This window comes from Rattus norvegicus, chromosome 7 (assembly GCF_036323735.1).
Source record: "Rattus norvegicus strain BN/NHsdMcwi chromosome 7, GRCr8, whole genome shotgun sequence".
Classification (NCBI taxonomy): domain Eukaryota; kingdom Metazoa; phylum Chordata; class Mammalia; order Rodentia; family Muridae; genus Rattus; species Rattus norvegicus.
The window spans coordinates 83,992,864-84,006,821 of NC_086025.1; the positions used below are offsets into that span (position 1 = coordinate 83,992,864).

Below are 13,958 nucleotides of genomic sequence, written 5' to 3' on the forward strand. Positions count from 1 at the left end.
CTGAAGTAATGTGAATGAGGTTGCCCAAAACTGTAAAAATTCTGTATGAAAAGACAGAATGTCTGAAGAAATCATAATTTGATTCATGAAGGTTACCCATCTATCAAAATGAAACACAAATGGTTTATGCCCATATATTAATGTCAACGTGATTGGGAAAATGACAAGAGAACTAAGATAAAATACTTGAAAGTGAATTGATCTAAATACATTCATATTGGAATAAAAAGACATATTTTCAGAAGAAAGAAACGTTTTAGATCTCTGCTGATTTATCACTATCATGAAAAATGTAGTGGGTGGGTCAAAGCTTAAAAATGACTCTACCAACATCATTAGCTCCTGATTTAAAAAAAAAGAGAGAGAGTGAATTTAATTAAATTATTATCTGCCCAAATTTTAGTTCCTTCTTCCACCCAGGAACAAACCTTCAGAAAGCATATGACTCACTGAAGCCTTAAGCTCAACAGAGTCCTTAATAATATACATCGCAAAGAACATTAAACTGCTAAAACTTCAAAGAAGAATCAGAAAGGTCATTTGGGTTTTATATTGTGCTGTGGGGGGTAGGGGCATATTCTTTTTAGTTGCTTGTTTTTTTAAAAATGTGGTTAATTTATTTGAGTATACTTTGAAGTAGATATAGAAAAAACTTTTTTTTACTGGAATTAATATCATCATAATTTTTCAGAGTGACATATTATGTAAATATAAGCACATTTGCAATACTTCTGAGTGGAAGAAACTCCCCTCTCAAGTCATAAGTTAGATAGCACAAGACTATAGCCACCCGCCAGTTATTATCTCTAAGACAAATAACAGATTGCACGATGTTTCGCTATGTGCCAAGAACTTTTCCAGTGAACATTTTCTCTTGAAAAAAAAATAGATCACATACTTGGAAAATCATACCCAGCATTGACTTTATAAAGCATGTCAATGCTGGGTATGGCTTTCGAGTGCTTTCTACAAGTATTGATTCTATTTGTCAACTATCAGGAAGCTAACTGTCTTAGAAGATACTTAGAGAACACCGAACATGTTTTGAGAGATGATCTTACATTTGTAAAACAAACAGCACAGAGAAAGGATCCTCTTCTTAGATAATCTACACATGCTTGCATGGCTAACACCTAAAACATGACAGCATGCTAGCACCCTGAGCTGCTAAAAACATTTTAATAAAAGCCCAGGCTGACACAGGACAGAAACCTTTCCTTCCTTGCTTTTAACGATACAGCCAGGGAAGGAATGTGATATAAAATATTATAGGACAAGAATCATCTTTTCAACATATTGCAATCTGGGTGCCATAATTCAACCCATAAACCTCTCTCAACCCTAAACTGTCATACTTACCAATGCTGGGTAGAGAGGGGATCTAAATTTGTTCACACCAGCAATGGTTTTTCTAGACGAACTTTAGAAGTCATTAAAACGGACAATCACATGAATGAAGGTACATCACCAGTTATGTTTCATTCTACTCCATAGCAATAGTCCTCTTTTAAACTAAAAGAACAAATAAATTCAAAATGCTTGTTAAAGGAGATCCACTGTAAGGCAGATTTTTAAATAATGAGGTTAAGAGGGGAAATGGACCAAGGGAGTCTAAAGTGATCATTTAAGACTTCAGCATAATTGAGAGAAGCAGAACTATTAACAAATGAGAGAACGGTAAGCACTGTGTATAACTACACCATCTTCAACACACAGAAACACAAATCCCTCTTAATTAGGTCGTCTAACCTGACTGCCAAGACAGTTAAACAGTATGCCCAGTATGTCCTAAGATAGAAACATACCTGTCGCAAAATTCCTAAGTTCTACCCTCAACTAATTTCACTAAATTCTAAATTAGGACAATAGACTTAAAAACATTCTTACAGTTAACAATTATTGAAAATATAAGAGAATAAGGCTTTGTGTTATAGTATCACTTAGATTTGTGCTGTGGAAACGTTTAACATTAGAGTTTAAGACATAACACTCTTCATTTCACTGATTGAAATAAGTATAAAAAAGAATCGTCTGTGTAAGATATGAATCTTTTTCTCCAGGTGGCTTCTTCTCAGAAACAGGAGAATTAAGTCTTCTGTTATCTGGACAGTGAAATTCACCAATAATGACTTATCTCTATGCCATATATGTGCATACACATTTAAATACAGATATGTGAATCTATTTACATGCCCACACACATGTACATCGATATATGCACTCATACTCTTATTAAATGATCTTAGCCCTACTATCCATGCAACCAATACTCAAACTGCCTGACCAGAGAAATCAATTTTTACAGTAACTTGAAGAAAACTGAATTCACATTCAGTATGCTGAAAACTAGGATTAGTTTCCATTGAATGTGAAACTTTGGAAGTACAGAATGTTACCTGTATGTTGTCTCAACTACCTTGGCCTCAAATAAAAGAAACAAAAAAAAAAAAAGGAAAGGAAGAGTAGGAACGAGTCACCTGTCTCTTTTAGATTGATTTACAGCACCAATAGGTTTGAGATAACCCCCTCCTAGCTTAGGATTACACACACACACACACAGAGAGAGAGAGAGAGAGAGAGAGAGAGAGAGAGAGAGAGAGAGAGAGAGAGAGAGAGAGAGACATAAACACACACGGACACAGATGTCCTTCACTCAATGATGGACTTCCTTCCCCATTCAGCATCAGCTGTGAACCAAACACACAGGCATGATTTGCTTGTCTTCATTAGCTTTAACTTCCAAGAGAAAAACAATATAAAAATCAAGTGAAATGATTATTTAAATTTTTTTTCTTTCACTAGCTTTCTAAATGTCATTTTATGCATGAACCTACGTATACATTAATATACATGTAGACATATGCAAACTATATTCCCAACTACATTGCAAATATTCAGGGACTGGACTGTGTGATCTGACCTCTGCCTGGAATCCCATTGAGTTTAAGTTGTAGGACAAGTAGCTGTTCTGGTTTTCAGAATATGTAACACCAGATGACTTGTTCTTTTTCTCCAGATAATAAAACTTTCAAGTGCTTGAAATCAAAGTAAAACACAAGAAGAAGTCATCATGCTCTAATCATTAATAATAAAATGTTTTATACCATACTTGCTCGTATCACTAACATAAAGAACAAAGTTATTAATTACACATTTCTTGTAGCTTTTATGAAAAAAATAAAAGGAGATAAAGAAGAATAAAAAGTTTCTTTTGATCAAAAGTCTACCACAAAGAATCTAAAGAATTAAGCAAATGATAGCAAAATAAAAGGGAGGTCAAGTCTCAGACCTATAGCAAGCTAGATAGCTTCCATATGAACACGGGAAGTTTCTTCTTTAAGGAACATATGTATCTGCTCATTGGTTTGGGGGGATGGGGAACCACTTGTATCCTGTCTACTCCACATATACAGATCAAAATCAGACTGCTTAAGTGAACTATAAAATGCAAGGGACACTGTTTATCCAATTCACAGACCCAAGCATTACTGAAGGAGTTTAAATGTCTTCTATTCCTTCTAATTTTAGGACAAGACTTCAACGGTAGAACACTCTCTTTGCTAGGGGCAGGGAGAGTTTCTAACTCCATAAGCTCCATGTCAAACCCGGTCCTTTAATATTCATTTTTATTTAATTTGGACTTTGGAGCTTTATCATTCCTACATTTTTAAAGAGATTTCGGGAGATTTTAAATCCTTTTGAGATTTAAATTCCATCACCTTCAGAGATCTCCCATAAAATAAATCTCTTATCACTTCAGATCAAAGAAATATAAAATGATTACTTCTAGTAACATACCTCCAAATACAAAGTTAATCAATAATCATTCAGACAATAGAACTACTAAACCACCCTGAGATAAAATGCAAACCCTTTATGTGGCCTCATTCGATAACTTTTGAGTCACATATACATTAGGCAATCATTTCATCATACTGTGTTCCATATAATTTAAATATATCATTGCAAAGCCATTAGTCTATGTTAAAAGGGATCACGAGGTAAGTTAGTAAAATATGATGTTTGTAAAAATGAGTCTTTATGCATGCACACTAAAAATTTACACCCACTACTTGGTTTTTAGAAGAAAATTTTGAAACAGTTATATTTTGTCTCCAAAGGCTTTATGGTAGAAATCTGACTTTAAATCCTATCTGGAAAACACTAAAGCATGCATTATTTCCACTAGGTGGAATAACTAAAGAACAACTGTGTGTCTTGGAGTATCGACATCAGAGAGGGATAATTCCCTCACAGTAACACACTCATGTGGTTTTCAATATTTTTTTCAAAGAAAACAAAAATGTCTACAGTGAAAACTGTTGATGTAAACCAACTAATCTGGCTGAACCACAAATTACCCTGGCCAACTAATTGCACATGAGCAAGCTTAACTTTGCCCGTTACCTCTTGGCTAAACTTATAAATCAACTGGTCCTTGGGCAAAGCACCAATCATGGTGTCAAGTTCCAAAAGAGTACCTTATGACAGCATATTAGTGAATCTACTTATCAGGATGGCTACGGAGTGAATTAACACTACATTATATGAAAGCTGGATCTCCGTGATAACAAAAAGAGCCACGCTCTGTCTTTGTGTGAATATTTGCCTTACTTTCTAGCATTTGCTAGAAATGACCTTTGTTTATTAAAAGCGGTTTAATTTTTATTTGTTGCAGTCACTATGTTTCCAGTCTGTCATGAAACAAAGGACATTTCAATCACTAATTCAATCCGCTAATATAGCAGGCTATAAACAGCTGTTTCCTTTAAGAAATCAGTGCCAAGGAGTGTTAATCCACTTGATAAAGTAAAGTGACTGCACACACACAGAATACAGAATGCAGTGTGGTGACTCTGGTCGGGGCATGGTGGGGAGATAGCCCAGTTTTCAATGCACTATGAAGCCACGGCAAGAATTTCATCACTGTGGTTTTTATTTGTTTGGTTGGTTGGTTGATTGTTGTTGTTTTAAGAGTGCCAAACTGAACATAAGACTTAAAGATAAACTGACGATCGATGCTAACAAGACACTGTGTGTCTGGTACTGTATATACCAATAGGTACTATACTGTATGTACATAAAGGAGAGACCGACAACTTTTCTCTCTCCAAGATGAAGGGAAGTGCGCTTGTGCCATCATGTGCAATAGCTCTTCCTCATGAAACGGAGAAGTAACTTAGAAACCAGCTCGTCCTTACCATACAATAGGAAGTAGTTTAAAAGGCCTGCACCCATCTCAGGACAAATGGCCTAACGACAGAACCACAGAAGTGTCCACCAGTTAATGGCACAGCCATCATGAATATTTGATAATACATCCACACAACAGAATGGATGTTTTCCTTCCATGCTTCCTAAAACCTATCAGTCTTTACCTTGCCAGATTAATCTCAGCCAATATATAGCACTTGCAACAAACTTTCACGTACTGAAATAAACAGGTCCGTGACACGATATTTATTTTGTTTTAGATACAATCCTATTTAGTGTCCGTGTAATCAATTCACGAGGATCTATAACTGAACTATAACTGAACAGTAGCAATTACAAGAGTCTTAGCCTCATGGTAAGAAGAAAGTCAGGGAGGTCTTGCCTATGAATGGCTGTGTCTTTCCAAATTGCCTGCTCTATTTGATTCTGCTTTCTGTCGGCCACAAAGCAGGCAGCTTTGTTGCCCCATGTGCCCCAGTGATCACATGCTAACACTTCTGACATTATGTGGAAGGAAAGTCTTTCCTCTTTTTCAGTCTTCTCTGGTTGTTTTGTTCCTCCACTGGGAAGTTCAAACACTTACCCAGCATCATTCTCCTTCTGATGAAATCGCAGGAGAACAGGACAGAAGGAGGAGGAAATTTTTTCTCTTTTGAAGTACAATTATACTTTGAATGCAAACTACCATTTTAAATATCTCCATGTGGACCAGGGGACAGGATTGAAGAGGTTAAGAACACACACTGCTCCTGCAGAAGGTCTGTGTTTGGTTTCCAGTACCAATATGGCAGCTCACGGCTATCAGTAATTCAGTTCCTGGATATTTGATGTTCTTTTGTGACCTCTGGTCCTCAAACATGTAAACTGAACATGGATACATATGAAATAAAATAAACCAATTATTTAAAGATAGGTCTGTTTATGAAAGCAACAGAGCATAGTGACGTGGAACAAAACACAGTTCTCTGTCATCTAGAAAGTTAAAGTTCTCTGCATAAAAGTACACACAAAATCAGTGCAGAATTGGAGGACTGTGCCTAGAAAGTTTCCATTATGTGAATCATTTTTGAAAGAAAATCAATTTTGAAAATATTATGGGAATATTCTGTCTCTGTTCACCCCGTAGTCAGCTAAGTTCTGTCTGGGATTTTGAGAGGGTGTCTGTTTAAACAGAGATGACACGAAACCCAAAAAACTTCTCTTATGTTCTTCTCATGATACTGACTTCTAAAAGAGAAATGAAAGACAAGTCCTTGATCAAATTAAGCGGAGTTGAAACTGTATACTCTGCACACCTCCCAGATATCCACCAAGGATATTAGCAATTAGAGCTCGAAGAGACCTTACATGGACCAGAAGATGGCATCTGCCCCATTTGGACTGAATTTCCCAGTCTCATTTGGCTTTATGTCACAGAATACCACTGACCCCGCTAAAGGTCTGCTGAACGCAGAAAAGGTACAGCTTCAAGACAGCATGGCTCAGGGAACATCAGAACTAGACGTTTAAACATGCATAATGTAACCACTTTAACTTGGCAGGGAAACTTTAATGTTTTCAGTTTCTTTATGATTTTGAAGAGCTTTATTGTTGTGTTTTAGTATTAAAACAGTTCTCAGTATTAAAGGAAATTCAAGACACAACAAAATATGATATAATAGAATCAACTTCTAGAAGATCAGTGATCGGGAAGGACTACAGACACTTAGTAGAGAAAAGCAGAAGATAAAATATCAATGTGAAGTCATATACTCTTAATTATATAGTATGTATAAATTCAATGTTAATCCTGAGCTCAATATTAATACTCACATTTAGGAAATCTAACTTTTTTGCTGTTACCATTTTTTTTATTAATCATTCCATTCGCTTACATTTCAAATGATATCCCACTTTCCGGTTAACCCCTCCACCAACCCCCCATCCCACATCTGAAAGCTAAACCATGACAACGATCAGTTTAAAACATTCATCCTAAATGTGTCTCATTCCTTTTACCAGTTTTCTATGATCATTATGTGTATACATGGAGTATGTATGTACAAGCATTTGCATAAACACACACACTTACACACTCATACTACACTACATTTGTAGACTCAGAAGGTAACACTTAAGAGTTAATCCTTGTCTCTAGTGTGGGTTCTGAGATTCTCAGGTTTGGAGGGGCTTCTAGCAGCTGAACTAACTTATGAGCTACTCTCATTCTTGTACAAATAACTTAAATTTCATTCTATTAAAATTAAGAAAATACAGCATGATGTTTGACAAAATGTGGAATGGATAAGGCATTAGAGAAAGACTTAACGTTGCAATAAAATGTGTTTACATTCTGTAATTATCCAGTACTTGAAAGAATATAGTCTCCAGAATCCTCCATGGTTATTAATCCTGCTTCTGAAAACTACCTTGTTCCCAACTTAACCAGACTAATAATAAAAAACAAAATAGCAATGCCTGGGCCCATGGGTGGAAAACCAGCCTTTAGCTAATGCGTGCATTTACAGCATGAATTAATACTAATCTCGCTGATGATTCTTACTTGCAGAAATAATGTAAATCAAGTGTCTTCAAGTAGACTCCCTATCCTAAGCTTGTATAGCCTGAAGAATTCCCATGGAATTTTGAACTTTGCTACAATTGTGACTTATTAGTATATCCTCTAAGGATTTAAATAAATAGAGAGGAGATATGGGGAAAGGGAAGCGAGTTACAGTAGAATGGATAGGAGACAAAAAAATAAAGGCAGGAGAAGAAAGGGTCCAAGAGGGAGGGAAGGAGGGAATGAGGAAGGGGGAGAGAGAGGAGAGAGAGAGAGAGAGAGAGAGAGAGAGAGAGAGAGAGAGAGAGAGATTAAAATGATACTGAATTAATTGAAACAAGTAACAATGTTTAAAGTAATTTTAAATACAAAGATTGAATTGGGGTTAAAGTCATACTGAGATCCACACTTGAAAGAATGACTGTGCATGTAGATTCTTCAGGGCCCGAACACTTAACACAGTCACACATGAAAAAGGAAGTAATTTGTTGCATGTGGGTGAGAGGACAGAATTAGCTAGAGCAGAAATGAGCTCACACATGAAATATTTCACGTAGGTAATGTAATTAATCTTCCATTTCAAGTTTGATGTAAATTTACACTTCTACCTACACAGCACCCTTCCCCCGCCACACACACACACACACACACACACACACACACACACATGCACATTAAGCAAAGATTTTTCTCCACCTATACCCTAATTAATCATTTCTTTTCTCCATCCATCTCCATGTGGACAGCTGTCATAACAGAGTAAAGGGAAAAAACACTTACATAATTCTAGATTCAGGTGTTTCACACTTTGTTTCCCCAAAATCTAACTGAGTGAAGAAAACAAAACTCAGAACCAGACTCCCTTTAGGCCTCTAATCCTGAGTGACCATAGACACTGACAGAACATTTGTAGTTAGTGACTCAATGTTCCACATTATTGCTAAAATGAGCCAGGAATTGGAGCAGAAGTACACCATCTCACCTGATTTCAGTTTTGATTGGCTGTCTTGGGTAAGGTAATATTGTAGGCACACTTTACAGATGAAGCAATACAGTTTAAGCCCTTCCTTAGGCAGAGGCTAAGCACTGGGCATACCTGACCAGTACACTAAACCTCTATTATATCACTAGTTTAAACTAGCATATGTTTCATAAACATCTGATATTTTTCATTAGATATTTGTACATGCAAGGTACATGTCTCTCTCTCTCTCTCTGTTTCTCTCTCTCTCTGTCTCTCTCTCTCTTTCTCTCTCTCTCTCCCCTCTCTCTCCATATATATATAATGGACAAATATATATATTTGTGGATATAAAAGCAGTATCCCTTTCCGATATTTACAAGAGAAGCAGTCTACAAAGGCAGCCATTAAAGATATTTCTTGGCTCCATATCTCGGGGCAATAACTGCATAGAGGACACTAAGTTATTCCAGCCTTTGGAGTTGCCTTAAAGCCACCAGCACTAAGAGACCCAGACTACTAAAGTCTATGACATGAGTGGACCTCTACCAAGTCTTCAAGTGTAGTCACCAAAGAAATTGTTTCTCTGCACTCGTTCACGTGCCATTTCAAACATATCGCATTCAACAGCCTTCCTATCTGTTAATTGGTGATGCATTTATGTTTCTCTACTAGACTGTGAATTACCTAGACTAGAAAATGCCAATACTGACATTACTGCTAATTAAAAATATCAGCATATCTCCATTCATATGGGCAATGTATTACTCAGATTATCAGTACACACTCATTTATAAGTATCTACTCGTCACCCATGGTCTTCCACCCTACTGCAGGTTGGACACATCTAAAACTGGGGCACATTTCCACAATTGTCAATGACAGACTATGACAGTGATGACTGGAGAGACAGGACAAAGAATATTTGAGGTTTTTTGTTTTTTGGGTTTTTTTTTTACTTCTAGTATATATGATATATACTAGTATATGTCTCTCATGGAGACAAACATGAGGTGAAGTGTATACTCAAATATATTGTTATTAGATGGGTAGGCCTTAAAACCTCTTAAATATTTCTGCATATTATTTATCTTCTCAAGGAAGCCCTAAGTCTTAATGAACCCTGAAAAATAAATACATAAAAGTGAAGATAGTTCTAAAACTGTCTCATCAATATAACATTCTAATCAAGACATACGGACTCAAAGCATTTTGTCTTTATTTACACTGGATAAAGAACCAACTATCACACCATGGCCCAAGATCCAAGTGTACAAGGCAGTGAATGCGTAAGTAGTGAGAAATATGTATACTTCAACTTCCTCTTCAAAACTGTGAGTCACAAGCTGGAAAGACTGCTCCGTGTTGAGGAAGTGTTTGCCATGCAAGTATAAGACACGGAGTTTGGATCCCCAGCACTGACATAAGCGCTGGCTGGCAAGGAGGCAGCCCACCTGCTCTCCAGCACTCAAGAGATGTCTGTGAAACGAACTGTTGATGCGCAGTAGCCATCAGCGAGCTCCAGGTTCAGTCAGAGACACTTACTTATTAATGGAGCATATAGGGATTGAGGAAGACACCTGATGTCTAACTCTTTCCCCTATCTGCAAGTGCACAGTCCTGTACATGTATTTAAATACACACATGCCCTCAGAGACGCAAACAAGAACACACACACACATACAAAGTAAATATATGTCAAAAGAGAGCTTAAAAATACAACTCATGGGGCATAAAAGAATACAGGAAAACATCAAATGTTTAGATCAGACTCCTAGCAACTTAAAACATCTGGAAAGACACGAAACCATGTTTAGTTTCAAAGACACATAAACACATACCATACGCAGGCATACACATCCATGCAATGAATAATGTAAGAAAACACAGTGAAGTATGTGATTCTACTATACAATTTATATTGAAAAAATATATGAAGGAACTACGTACAGTATATTACTTACAAACACAAGAGGCTTAGAACCGGTAAAAGCACACGATACTCATAAATGCTGTACATTACTGCTTGTAGGGTTCAAAATCAAACAAAGCCAAACTATAGTGTTAGAGGTCAGGACAGGCATTGATTTTTAGGGGAAGAAATCAGGGTCAAGATGGGGCATGGGTAGCTTAAACTAGAGACTATGTTTCTTGACAGGAAAAGTCAGTCATCCAGGTGGATGCATTGTGTCATAATTCTTAGCACCCTTGTGCTTTGTGGCTATGTGATTGGTGCTGATGTTATTTTCCTGCCAGGAAAACATCAACTGTTCTGCAGAAAGCACGGACAGATGTGTTGAGATGAAATCTTTCAGCGGCTATATTCTGATACTCCGCCTACAAAGGCCTCACTGAAGAGGTACCATGAGGCCTCGGGCCCGTGCGCAGTCAAGGAGCTTCTCTGTACTGAAGCAGGCAAGGGGCTGAGTGCAGGAACAACCTGAGACATTTAAATTAGAGAAGGGGTTTGAGGGAAAAGTGTAACTAAATGTAAGCAGAGAACAACAGAACAACAGAAGAGAAGATATTCAGAGAGCCTGAAACAGGGAGAAAAGAGAAAACGTCCTTGTCATCAAGGATGCTAGGAGGAGTCAAGGGAAGACTCCTCTATAGTTATTAAATGCAAATCATCATGATGATATAATATGCAATTATACAAATATGCAATTATATATACAATTATATCGCAGAGACAAGTTAAGTTAAAGTGGATGAGAACCATTTACTAAACATGTACTATGTCCTAATTATTTATTCATCTGCTCACAGAATTTTCCCACTTACCCCTCAGCAAAACGGTACAAGTTATCCATTAACCCCACTTTACAGATGAGAAAACCCAACTGAAAAGTGGTAACAGCCACCTGTTTATCTTAGAAGACTGGACTGATGTGTGACAAACAGTCAGTTCAAACCTTGTGGGTTTTCCTCTGGGAATTCACCATCTAAATTCTTTGATTCTTTATAAGACTGAATAAAGGCTGTTGTTGAGAAGAAATGTGTCAGGTGCTAACCTTACCTAACGGACTTTCCACAAAATTGTGCAAAACAGGAAATCAAGGTATTCCTTCCCTCAAGTAAATGCTGCTGAGTGGCTGCTCATTTTGTGTGGAAAAAAAAGTTAATAGGTAAAATTCTATTAGTTTCAAGCTCCCACTTAGTTAATATTTTCTACAGACTTTGGCTTCTATTTTCAATTAAATGGTTTCTGAAGTGCAGTAGTATCTGACCAAATAAAAGGGCCATACTTAACTACTTTGTTTTGTGAGTGCTATACAATGTGCAATGCAATCACATTTTTCATAGAGAATTGGTTGCAACTTTTAAAACATAATTTAGTGCCAACAAGGTTCCTTAAGGAAGAGAGAAATAGTGAAAGATTAGAGTCAGCTAAGCAACCATCTCTACATCCCATCCCTGTGGACCAGGATGAGGTGCAAGAAGAGCTGGACCAGGCAGGCAAACGCTCATAGCCTAACACATGAGTGGAAGGAAACGAGAAATATGTTAGAAGGTCCTAACAAGTTCAAACAAGCTCTACCTGGAATGTATTCTAATGACTAGAAGCACTACTTGAGGAAATACTGTTTTAATATTCGCGTCAGTAACTAAATAATAAAGTAGTTCAACATGTCAAAATGTCCAAGATTGTGTACATTTGTGAACAAATGCAAATGATTCAATAGTAATATCTGGATTTTTTTTTTTTTAGAAACATAGGTCAAAAGTATCGCTTGGCATGATCTCCACTTAGTTTTCACTCCTATGTCATGGGTAAATATTCCAAAACGGACTTTTGGACTATCCAGATGCTTTGATAACTGAGGCTAGAGTTCACTGCCAAATTAACATCACATGTGTTCAGAGAACACGGCTTTTTAAGGGCCAATCATGTGTCGCGTGAGTCGAGTGAGACCTGCAAAGCAGACATCAAAAAATCTCTCATTGAGCTTCTAGGCTAGAAAGAGAAAAAAGCCAGAAAATAGGGTACCAGATCCATGTTTGGTCTACCAAGAAAGTGGTCCTAGGATAAAGGTACCTGCAGGTGAAAGACAGCAGTAGCTGTCCAAGGCAAAGATGGGACCGCGGGATTCAGGGAGAGGAGATAGAAAAGCCCACATCTAAAATAGATCAACTTCTTAAAGATCTGAGAAGTGTTGCAAGTTTAGGTTAAAACTTCATGAAACCAAGGAGGAAAACGATCTCTGTAGAAAAACCCTATTCCCCTGAAAAGTATTATTGAGAACTAATCTATCATGTATACTCACATAATCATTCATATTCACAAATTGTTATGTGAACATTCCATATGGAATATCTATTTTCTTAGTTACAAATACAAGATCTACATAATTATCATGGCAAACATTTGAAGAGAAAAACAACAATTTATAAATATGAATGTTTGTAGTTGACTATGTTGGATTGCTGTCTTTCTAAAATTTAGTATTCTTGTCCTGAAAAACAAAATAACACATTTAATTTCCAATATATCTTTTTTGTTGTCCATGACATGAGCCAAGAGGTATTCATGGTTCAAAAAGAAAAGAAAAGGAAGACAGAAGGAAGGAGAGGGCAGGGAAGAGTGGGAGGAGGAGAAAGAGAGCCGAAAAGAGCAGCATCAAATATCTTATCTACAGTGTACTAATGGGCAAAACACTTTACACTTCAAATTTACCAGTGAGTTTATTCACCCATAAACTATACATTTATGATATCCATAATGTTCTTAGTTCTAAGACAAAAATATGCCTTTCTAAGAGAGCTGGCCGGCTTTGTCAGAGAAGCAAAGCTCACAGTAAACACCTAAGCTACAATTCAGCACAAGACATGACAAGAGCAAAAGGAGCAACACAAACAATAAATCCCTCAGAATGCCAATGCTGAGCACTACCTGTTTGCTATTATTATTATCAGATCTATTTCTTCAACCACAAAAACAACAACTTAATGTGGAGAGTGGTATTAGAGACACTTCAGAGGGAGTATTATCTTCATGTGGAATTACGCAGGGTGCTGGGAGAAGACAGCGAGGGTGACCAGAGATACAGACGTGGAAAAACAGGGTAACTGCCCATTATAAACATATACCAAGGAAGGGTCGTGTTTAAAACAAAGAGTTGCCTTGACAACCATTGACAAATGGCTGTGATTCTAAAGGCAACTACAGAAGGAGTTTGCATTTCAGTAAGGCTAACAGTCACCCTAGAAACACAAACCCGCTGAAGAGTTTCTAAAAGT

The 13,958-nt window shown here is 37.0% G+C and overlaps 1 protein-coding gene across 9 annotated transcripts in view; it reads right to left on the reverse strand.

Moving 5' to 3' along the window:
- Trps1 (transcriptional repressor GATA binding 1) overlaps nt 1-13,958 on the reverse strand; it is a 226,489-nt gene that overhangs the window by 186,743 nt on the left and 25,788 nt on the right. The window contains exon 1 of one of the 9 annotated variants that reach the window (XM_039078764.2): nt 1,360-8,929. The exons of the other annotated variants lie outside the window; for them this stretch is intronic. The gene's annotated coding sequence lies outside the window, so the exon portion shown is untranslated. Of the gene's footprint in view, nt 1-1,359; nt 8,930-13,958 lie in introns of those variants that run through there. 9 annotated transcript variants of the gene reach the window in all.